General features: G+C 37.3%; 1 pseudogene; it reads left to right on the forward strand.

Annotated features, from left to right (window-relative positions):
* The first annotated feature begins 1,529 nt into the window (after positions 1–1,529).
* On the forward strand, positions 1,530–1,634 carry LOC132542956 (small nucleolar RNA SNORA17; annotated as a pseudogene).
* The last annotated feature ends 8,094 nt before the right edge of the window (positions 1,635–9,728 follow it).

Here is a 9,728-nt window from a genome sequence, read left to right on the forward strand (position 1 = left end):
TATCAAATGAAGGATGACACAGACAATCTTCATCCCATTCAACCATAAAATATGATTTATTCCTTCCTTTTCTAAAAGGAAATTTTTGTAACAATGACTGTAAGACATTCTTATTGCTACTTTATTTGACTTTGCTATTTTCTTCAACATCTCCCCAACAAACATCTCCCAGACAAAGGACCTTATGCCTGGTCCTTTGTTATGTTAGTAGCTCTATAAAATATTTAATGAATTTGCTCAAGGGCAACCATCCACTAATGAGGTTATCCAGAAGTTAAACCCAGGAAATCTATCTTTAAAAGTCTTACTACATAGGCTCTTAGAAAATAAACTATAGGTAATTGGAGTAACATAATCATCTAATTCACAATAACATAAATAATCTAAAACATTAACAATCTGGCTATTCATCTATTATATTGTTATTACGATACTTACTAATCCCATTTGGAGCATTATCATGCACAAGTGAAACAAATGAGAACTCATATTTGAGGTCCTGAGCCATGGGCATACAGGGAGCTGGTTAAAAAATGCAGAATCTCATTTCAAATTCAGACTTGATGCATCTGAATCTCCATTTTAAACGAATGGCACACTGAGTCATAGGAATTAAACTTTTTTAAAAAAAATTTATTTATTTATTCCCTTTTTCTTGCCCTTGTTGTTTTCATTGTTGTAGTTATTGTTGTTATTGCTGTTGTTGTTGATGGATAGAACAGAGAGAAATGGAGAGAGGAGGGGAAAACAGAGAGGGGCAGAGAAAGATAGACACCTGTAGACCTGCTTCATCTCCTGTGAAGCAACCCCTCTGCAGGTGGGGAGCCCCGGGACTCGAACTGGGATCCTTATGCCGGTCCTTGCATTTCTTGCCACATACACTTAATCCAATGTGCTACCACCTGACTCCCCCATCTCTGATAATTGCTAATTTATTGTAATATACTTGTCAAAAATCCTACAAGTACCTTGTTAATAGTTACTCTATTCACAACACTCAGATTATGGAATTGAATGTCCATCAACAGATAACTCAAGAATTTACAGAATATATAGAGAAGTGTGTAGGACTGGAGCTGATTATGGTAATGACCAAAAAAAAATTATTAATGCCCTAGGTGAAAACAATAACCAAACTCTCTGTCATTTGACAAAGCTTTCTAATAATTAGAGCCAATGTATACAATGCTGATGGTTTCCTAAAACTAGAAAATATATGTGCTGACCATGCAATCAGGTTGCCACATGAAATTAATTAGAGAAGGAGTCAGGGGTTGTGGGTATGAGATAGTTTATCTAGGAGAATAAGTGCCTGCCTTGTCATTCATGCAACCCAAGTTTCAGCTCCTGATATATCATATTTGGGGTATGATAACAATGGATGTAGCTGTTCTGTGCTGTTGTCCACCCCACCCCCTTACCTCTTATACATGAAAAAGTTGGTAAACTACAAGCAATTAACCCAATAAAATGATAAAAAAGAAAGAAAAGTGATTACACCCCCAGAATGGCATAGAAATGAAATATTATCTTTCCCAGAGTTATTACAGATATGACTGCTATGTCACATGTGTGTCTTTAGCTGACAGAAGAGAGAGGCCTGTGAGCATTTGGATGATTAATAGTTTGACACTACCTAAAATGTCTCCAACTATTAGGGTGTTTACTAGTAGTCTAAGATCTGTGATAGCTGTAGAAGTAATAGTTAATCCAGGTCTGCAATGTCATAAAAAACTGATTAAGCTTACAATAAAAGATTGGGAATTCAGAACTCTGGTGGTAGGAACAGTATGGAATTATACCCCTGTTGACATGTAATTTTGTAAATGTTAAATCACTAATAAAATTTTTAAAAAGATATTTTAGGAAAATAAAATGCAAACTAATGAACTTGGTAATGAAATGCAGAGATGTTATATGTTTATGTTTTTATAATAATTTTAATTAAATAACTTTGATAATGAAAAAGAAAGAATATATGGGTTCAGTTCTGTAATATCCGTTTTAAGCAAAAAGTGAATGCTAAAGTGAATTTAAAACGGTTTCTTTAAAGAAGTAACTCCTTGTTAAAACTTAAACTGATTCTGAATTGTAGAAAGAAAAACTAATTAATCAATCAATCAGTAGGGTACAGAAGTGGCACACTTGGTAGACTTCATTTCAAGCACCTTGTTCCCACCTGCAGGGCAAAACGTCAAGAGCTGTAGAGTAGTGCTGCAGGTTGTTTTCCCTTCTCTAAATTTTCACATCTTTCCTCTCTCTCTCTCTCTCTCTCTCTCTCTCTCTCTCTCATCGCCTATTTTTTAAAAAGAAAGAAATCAGAACATGAAAATAATGGGTGCTGAAAAGCAGTGGAATTGAGTAGGCACTGAAACTGATTTAGAGATTATCGTGATGGCAAAATAAATCAGAAAAATTGAGATAAATATGTAGATGAATATTCTGAAAAATAAAGTGAATCAGGACCAGCTAACACTGAAAAGCTAGAATTATGAAACACTTACTTAACTTTTTTTTTTTGAAAGAACAAGCTGAGACCCAGAGAAAGCTAAACTGGTAGAACTCTTTACCATGTATGAAGACCTGGGTTTTGAGCCCCAGTACCACAAGGGAGCACCATTAACAGCATCAGATAAAAGTTTCATAATTGGTTTAAGAGTGTTACTGTGGTGTCTCTCCTTCTGTCTCCTTCTCTGTTTCTATCTAAAAATAAAAGGAAAAAAATAAGATCTGTCAAGAGTGGTGGGATCATCCAGACATGAAGACTCTGTAGTAAAAATGAAAAGGAAGAAAAAAGAGGTAAGAAGGTAGAGGAAAGAAGTGGGGGGAAAAAAGGAAAGAAGCAGTAAATATCCAATTAACAGATATTGACTTCTCAAGTTTAAGGCTATATATTCTTATTTTAATTCTTATGTAAATTTTTGTATATTTCATAAGTATGTTATCTCAGAAGAAACTGTAGGCTAGTGAACAATGTCTATTGTTAGAATACAATTTTAGGAAAAATAAAAGATGATACAGTCCTTCTGGGGGAATGAACCATAGCTCTAAACTTGCAGGTAACACTTAGCTGTGACTGATAAAGAGAACTTTGGTTAGTTTTAAGCACATTTAACTGCACAATAGGCCTAACAAGGCCAAGTATTCTAAATTTTTCAAAACTGGTTCTTTGTGGTATATCTTTTTCCTTGTCTCTCCCTCACCAGATCTCTAATATAAATCTAAATATGTCCTAACATGTCTTTTAGTTTGCTTAAATATGTCCTAACATGTCTTTTAGTTTGCTTAACTTTTTAGCAGGTGTAGTCATGTTCAGACATCTGTCTTAACGATTAATCCATATCTTTGTTTCAAAGGAACCCCATCTGTTCCTCCTAGCTGTCAGGTTAGGACTTTCTATTCTAGTCACACATATTCTCTTGTATTTCACTGTTCCTTAAATGAGCTTGTTTGGAAACTGCGGGGATGTTGGACATCTGTGGAGGTCTATGATATCTAGCAGAAGCCAAAAGTAATTCCTTTTGCCTGGAGAGAAATTTTTGAATCCTAAATAGAAAATGACTCCTAATGTTGAACTGAATTAAACAAGATGATACCATATAACTTTTACCAGAGAAATAAAATTCTTTTTTTTTTTTACTAACAAGGTGAATTCCCCAAATATTTAACTTGCATTTTTTCTAAAAGTTTGGTGTAATAAATACTAGTAAATGAGATGTCCAGAGGGGTGATATAACTCACTTGGGAAGATTTCTCCTTTGTTCTACATGTAACCCACATTTGATCCGTTAGTTCCTCTTGCACTTGGGGGTGGCTTCAATCTAGTTTTTATCTCTGTCTCAAACTCTGTATCTCTAACTGAAAAATTAGCCTGGAGCAAAGAGAACCTGGCAGTTACTAAAGAAGCAAATAAAACAAACCATGGTAAAAAAGAAAAAAAAAATCCCAAATCAGCAAAGCAGGGAAGAAAACAAAATGTCATTTGCATTAGACTCTACCATCTATCTAGAGGCATCAATGGCAGACTCAGGAAGTGAGCACTTGTGGAACAAGCAGGTGGTGTCACCATGCTTACTGATGCTGTGGAAATACCAACCTGATTCATAAGAATCAAAGCCTAAAAAACAAAACAAACAAACAAACAAAAAAAAACACTGATTTCAGAAATGATACTAATTTCTAAAACATGTAGATAACCCCAGACTGTTAGGAGAGGCTCAAACCCGGTGAAAATATTTTTAATCCAACCTCATTCCATTGCATAACTCATGTTTTTGAGGATGACAGTTAAAAGCAAAACTACTTTAAAAACATTAGCACTGCATTAAAATTATTTTTTAAAGAAATGGGGGCAGGGGACTGTTGGTGGTGCACCCAGTTAAGCACACATGCTACTGTGTGCAAGGATCCAGGTTCAAGCTCCCAGTCCTCACCTGCTTTGTCAAAGTTAAAGCCGTGCTGCTGGTGTTTCTCTTTCTCTCTCCACCACCCTCATCCCTCTCAATTTATCTCTTTCTGTATACAGTACAATAAAATAAAAGTGGTCATTAATTCTAGCAGCTTAGGCAACCTTGATTGATTTCTGAGTAGAATAGGTCACCAGTCTTGTATTTATGTGTTGAGAAGGAAAAACAATCTAATTTCTTCCTAAGTTAGATTCCCTAGGGAACTCTGTGCCTGAATGCTCTAGATTTTATGCTAACCTCATAGTGTTAGGAGAAAATCTTCCGACATTGACATTCTCTTTTTTGTTGAACCATGGAATCCAGCACTAAAGTATACAATTAATTATCTATTGAATGCAATCAGAAAAGTGGTTGCCTAACGTTAATTTTTCCATCAATCTGTTCACCCTCTCCAATCTGACTTTTTTTTTTTTTTTCCCACAAGGATTATCTCTGGAGCTTGGTGACTGCACTACTCCATCATTGCTGTTGGTCTTTTCTTTCTTTTTCTGGCAAAGGGTGAAAGACCTAGAACACCCTAGAAAGGGGTTTAGGGGAAAGGAGAGATACCTGCAGCATTGCTCCACCGCTCTTTAAGCATCACATAGAAGACTGGGAAAAGGGACTTTAGCATGGCTCCTTATTTATCATGTCTTCTTCTTCTAGCGTTTGCCCTTCTTCCGTAGCCAGTCTACAGCGTCAGGTTGAGCCTGATGTAAAGTTTCAAGACCTCCTTTGAATCTGGAGAGGTGGCAGTCGTTGACTATGTGGGTCATAGTCTGTCTGGAGCCGCAGGGGCAGTTTGGGTTGTCTCTGGCTCCCCAGCGATGGAACATAGCGGCGCACTGGCCATGGCCTGTTTGATAGCGATTGAGGAGGGCACAATCATAACGTGCTAGGTCAAAGCCGGGTTGACGCTTGCAGGGGTCTGTGATGAGGTGTTTGTTCTTTACCTCAGCTGACTGCCAACTCTGTTTCAAAGAGTCTGGAACAGAGAAGTTCAGTGTAGGCGTAGGGGACCAGATTGGGTGACGAGGCGTCAAGCGTTGGACAGGGTGGGCGAAGATATCCGCTTATATTGGCAGGTCCGGTGGAGCGTAGACATGGGAAATGAACTTAGATGATGCCGCATCCCAACGAATATCTGGCGGGGCGATGTTGCTAAGAACTGGCAGCCATGGAACCGGGGTGGAACGGATGGTTCCAGAAATTATCCTCATGGAGGAATATAATTTGGAATCGACCAAGTGGACATGGGGGCTATGGAACCATACTGGGGCACACTATTCTGCAGTGGAATAGCATAATGCCAGAGATGATGATCGTAGTGTGGAAGCGCTCGCGCCCCATGAGGAGCTGGCCAGTCTTGCAATGATGTTATTCCTCACGCCCACCTTTGCTGCAGTTTTTATGAGATGTTCGTGAAATGACAGAGTGCGATCGAGAGTAACACCAAGATAGACTGGCTGGGCTTCATGCCGGATTCTCGTATCTCCAAGCTGCACATTAAGCTCACGCGAGGCCGAGGCATGGTGTAGATGGAAAACAGATGATACTGATTTTGCAGTGCTAGGGATTAGTCGCCATTTTTTACAGTAATCAGATATCAGAGACATGTCTTTCGTGAGTGTTTCCTTGAGGATGTCGAACTTTGATGCCTGAGTTGCACAGCAGATGTCATCGGCGTAGATGAACTTCCTTGAAGAAGTTTCTGGGAGGTCATTGATGTAAATATTAAATAGCGTAGGAGCCAGAACAGAGTGGGGGAGGCCACTTGAGACAAGTCTCCATCTGCTAGACTTGTCACCCAGATGCACCCGGAATCGTCGGGATGCGGCATCATCTAAGTTCATTTCCCACGTCTATGCTCCACCGGACCTGCCAATATAAGCGGATATCTTCGCCCACCCTGTTCAACACTTGACATCTCATCACCCAATCTGGTCCCCTAAGCCTACACTGAACTTCTCTGTTCCAGTTTCTTGGAAACAGAGCTGGCAGTCAGCTGAGGTAAAGAACAAACACCTCATCACAGACCCCTGCAAGCGTCAACCCAGCTTTGACCTAGCACGTTATGATTGGGCCCTCCTCAATCGCTATCGAACAGGCCATGGCCAGTGCGCCGCTATGTTCCATCGCTGGGGAGCCAGAGACGACCCAAACTGCCCCTGCGGCTCCAGACAGACTATGACCCACATAGTCAACGACTGCCACCTCTCCAGATTCAAAGGAGGTCTCGAAACTTTACATCAGGCTCAACCTGATGCTGTTGACTGGCTACGGAAGAAGGGCAAACATTAGAAGAAGAAGACCTGGAATCTTCTGTGTAAACCATGTGTAAACCATCACCAACCAGCCACACCCCCCCCCCAATCCATGGCTTTTTTTTTCCCCTCCAGGGTTATTGCTGGGGCTCAGTGGTGAATCCACTGCTCCCGGAGGGTATTTTTTCCCTTTTGTTGTCCTTGTTTAACACTGGTGTTGTTGTTGGTATTGCTGTCGTTATTGGATAGGACTAAGAGAAATGGAGAGAGGAAGGGAAGACAGAGAGAAGGAGAGAAAGACAACTGTAGACCTACTTTACCGCCTGTGAAGAGACCCCCTTGCAGGTAGGGAGCCCTGAGCTCGAACCGGGATCCTTCTGCTGGTCCTTGTGCTTGGCACCATGTGCGCTTAACCCATTGCACTACCGCTCAACCTCATCCATCCATGGCTTTAACAACCCAGTCTAATAGATTATATTAGTGACTTTTATACTGTAAAAACTATAAAATATAAACCATGCTTATTAAGGTAAACAAATCAATTTTACTTAGCACTATGCATAACAGTTTTCAAAGAAGCTTCCTCTGAATATTTTATTTTATTAAAGTAACCATGACTTTAGAGGATGAATAATTATGATATTATCATCTATAATGAGAACTATTTATCAAAGTACAAATCAGTAATAGAAAGATAACAGGAAAATCTCCAATGCCTGGAAATGAAGCATATAAATCAAATTAATTCATAGATCAAACAAAATAAAACTGAAAAATAACAGATATGGGACTCAGCTAATTTTAATTGCCGTAGGGGAATTCAAAGCACCAAATATTTACTTTATGAAAAGTAAAGTCTCAAATTAGCCTTACCTAGAGCAATTAAGAAAAAGAAAAAAAAGAAGAGCAAAACAATTTCTAAGAAGGCAAATTTATATATTTATATTCACAGGGGAGATAGTACAGCTGCTATCCTACAGACTTCCAAAGCTGAGGCTCATGGACTACAAGTTAAGTCTCTAACACCCATATAAGTCAGATCTATGCAGTGCTCTGTTCAAAATAAACAAATATATAAATATAACATAAAATAATAAATTTTAAAAGAGAAAAAATGTTGACTTTATAGAAAAAAAATAAGATTACCATACCTCTGCCACAACTGACAAATAAAAATAAATTACAATATTAATAGTGCAAGGCACATCAAGACAGAGATTGTGAACATCAAAAATACAGTAATTTTGAACAACGCTTCACATATGTGTCTGATAAGTCAATCAATATGAATAACTCCCTGATAAAGTGTATTACTAAAATTCAGCCAAAATGAATTTCAGTATTCCTCTAACTATTAAAGAAATTGAATTTGTAATTTAAGATCTTCCAAAGAAACTAGGAAATTTCAGTCATTTGATGACAATTTCTAACAAATATTCAAAGATTAGTATGCATTCACCACGTATTTTTTCAAAAAATAGAGCAAACTACTTTCTGGTTTAGTCTATGAAATCAATTATTATTTTCAGACTACATTAAATAACATTCAAGATAAATATAAATATCTTCGTTCAAAATAGGTACAAAATTCTGAATTAAATATAAGCAAGCCCTACATATGAGAAGATAACAAAATTTAAATAAGAATGTTAACATTATTAGATTTTATCACCTGAAATGTTTTATTCTAGGTATGCAAAGCCATTTCAGTTTTAGAAAATCAATCCATATACTACATCATTCCACAAGCTAAGGCAGAAAAAAAAATCTAATAGTTATGTTAATTGGTGTAAAAAGAGTTTATCAAAATTCTACACCTATTTAAAGTAAAAACTCAGTAAGTTAAAAAAAATAGTATACTTTCTCAGCTTAGTAAAAGGTATATAAAACACATAAATGTGCATTTTCCATTTAAAATTCTAACAAAACTAGGAAATCCATTCTATTACTACTAGTTATAGTACTGGAAATTGTAGTCAGTGACATAAAGAAAGCAATGAATACAAAAGAATACATACCTGAAAGTTACATAAAATGACCCTACATGAAATCTGAAAAACAACTGAAATTCATAAGGAACCATAAGTCCTAAGTTCAACTGCCATAAGCCAGAGGTGGGTGGTGCTGGGCTCTCTTTCTTTCTCATTCTATCTCTCTCATTTAAATAAATCAATAAAATGTATTTTTTAAAATAACCTGTTCTCTCCATATTCATCAGAAGTCTTCTTATGATTAATAACAATCAGTAAAAAGATCTAAAAGATACTTGGTATGAACGTGAAAGAAAATGTTAGAAGGAATGTGTGATCAGGAGACAATGATGATCCTGTGCTGATGAGTAACAAATGGCTGGACTGGGGAAATGGAGAATGGAAAAAAGTAAAAAAAAAAAAAAAAGCAATTATCAAATACAACACGTATTCATTAACTCTAATATACCTACTTATGGTAATGCTTTTTTTTTCACCACTGACAGAGAACACAGTTCCTAACACTAAAAGTATATATGTTTAACCCTGCAAAATTTATAAGTCAAAGAAGATCTGTGAATTTATCTTTGCAGCGTCTCATGCAGAATGTATTCCTTTCAACATAGCAATATACTATCATTAGGTAATGCATGCATATATGTACTATGCATGAAGTTTTTTTTTAAACTTTGTTTATTTATTGGATAGACACAGCCCTAAATTGAGAAGGAAGGGGGTGATAAGGAGAGAGAGAACAAAACTGTTTCACCAATAGTGAAGCTTTCCCCCTGCAGGTGAGGACTGGGGACTGGAACTTGGGTCCTTACACACTGTAGCATGTGAGCTCAACCAGGTATACCACCACCACCCCCCTTATACATGAACTGTTTGAATGAAGATATAAACCACCTCTTGTTCAAGGCTCCTAATTTTGAGCAATGTTCTCTACTGATTTTATACTGAAAATTATGAGTCACTACTCAAGGAAATTGAAAAAGACACAAAGAAGTGGAAAGATATTCCATGTTCATGTGTTGGAAAAATTAACA

This window comes from Erinaceus europaeus, chromosome 1, assembly GCF_950295315.1.
Source record: "Erinaceus europaeus chromosome 1, mEriEur2.1, whole genome shotgun sequence".
Taxonomy (NCBI): domain Eukaryota; kingdom Metazoa; phylum Chordata; class Mammalia; order Eulipotyphla; family Erinaceidae; genus Erinaceus; species Erinaceus europaeus.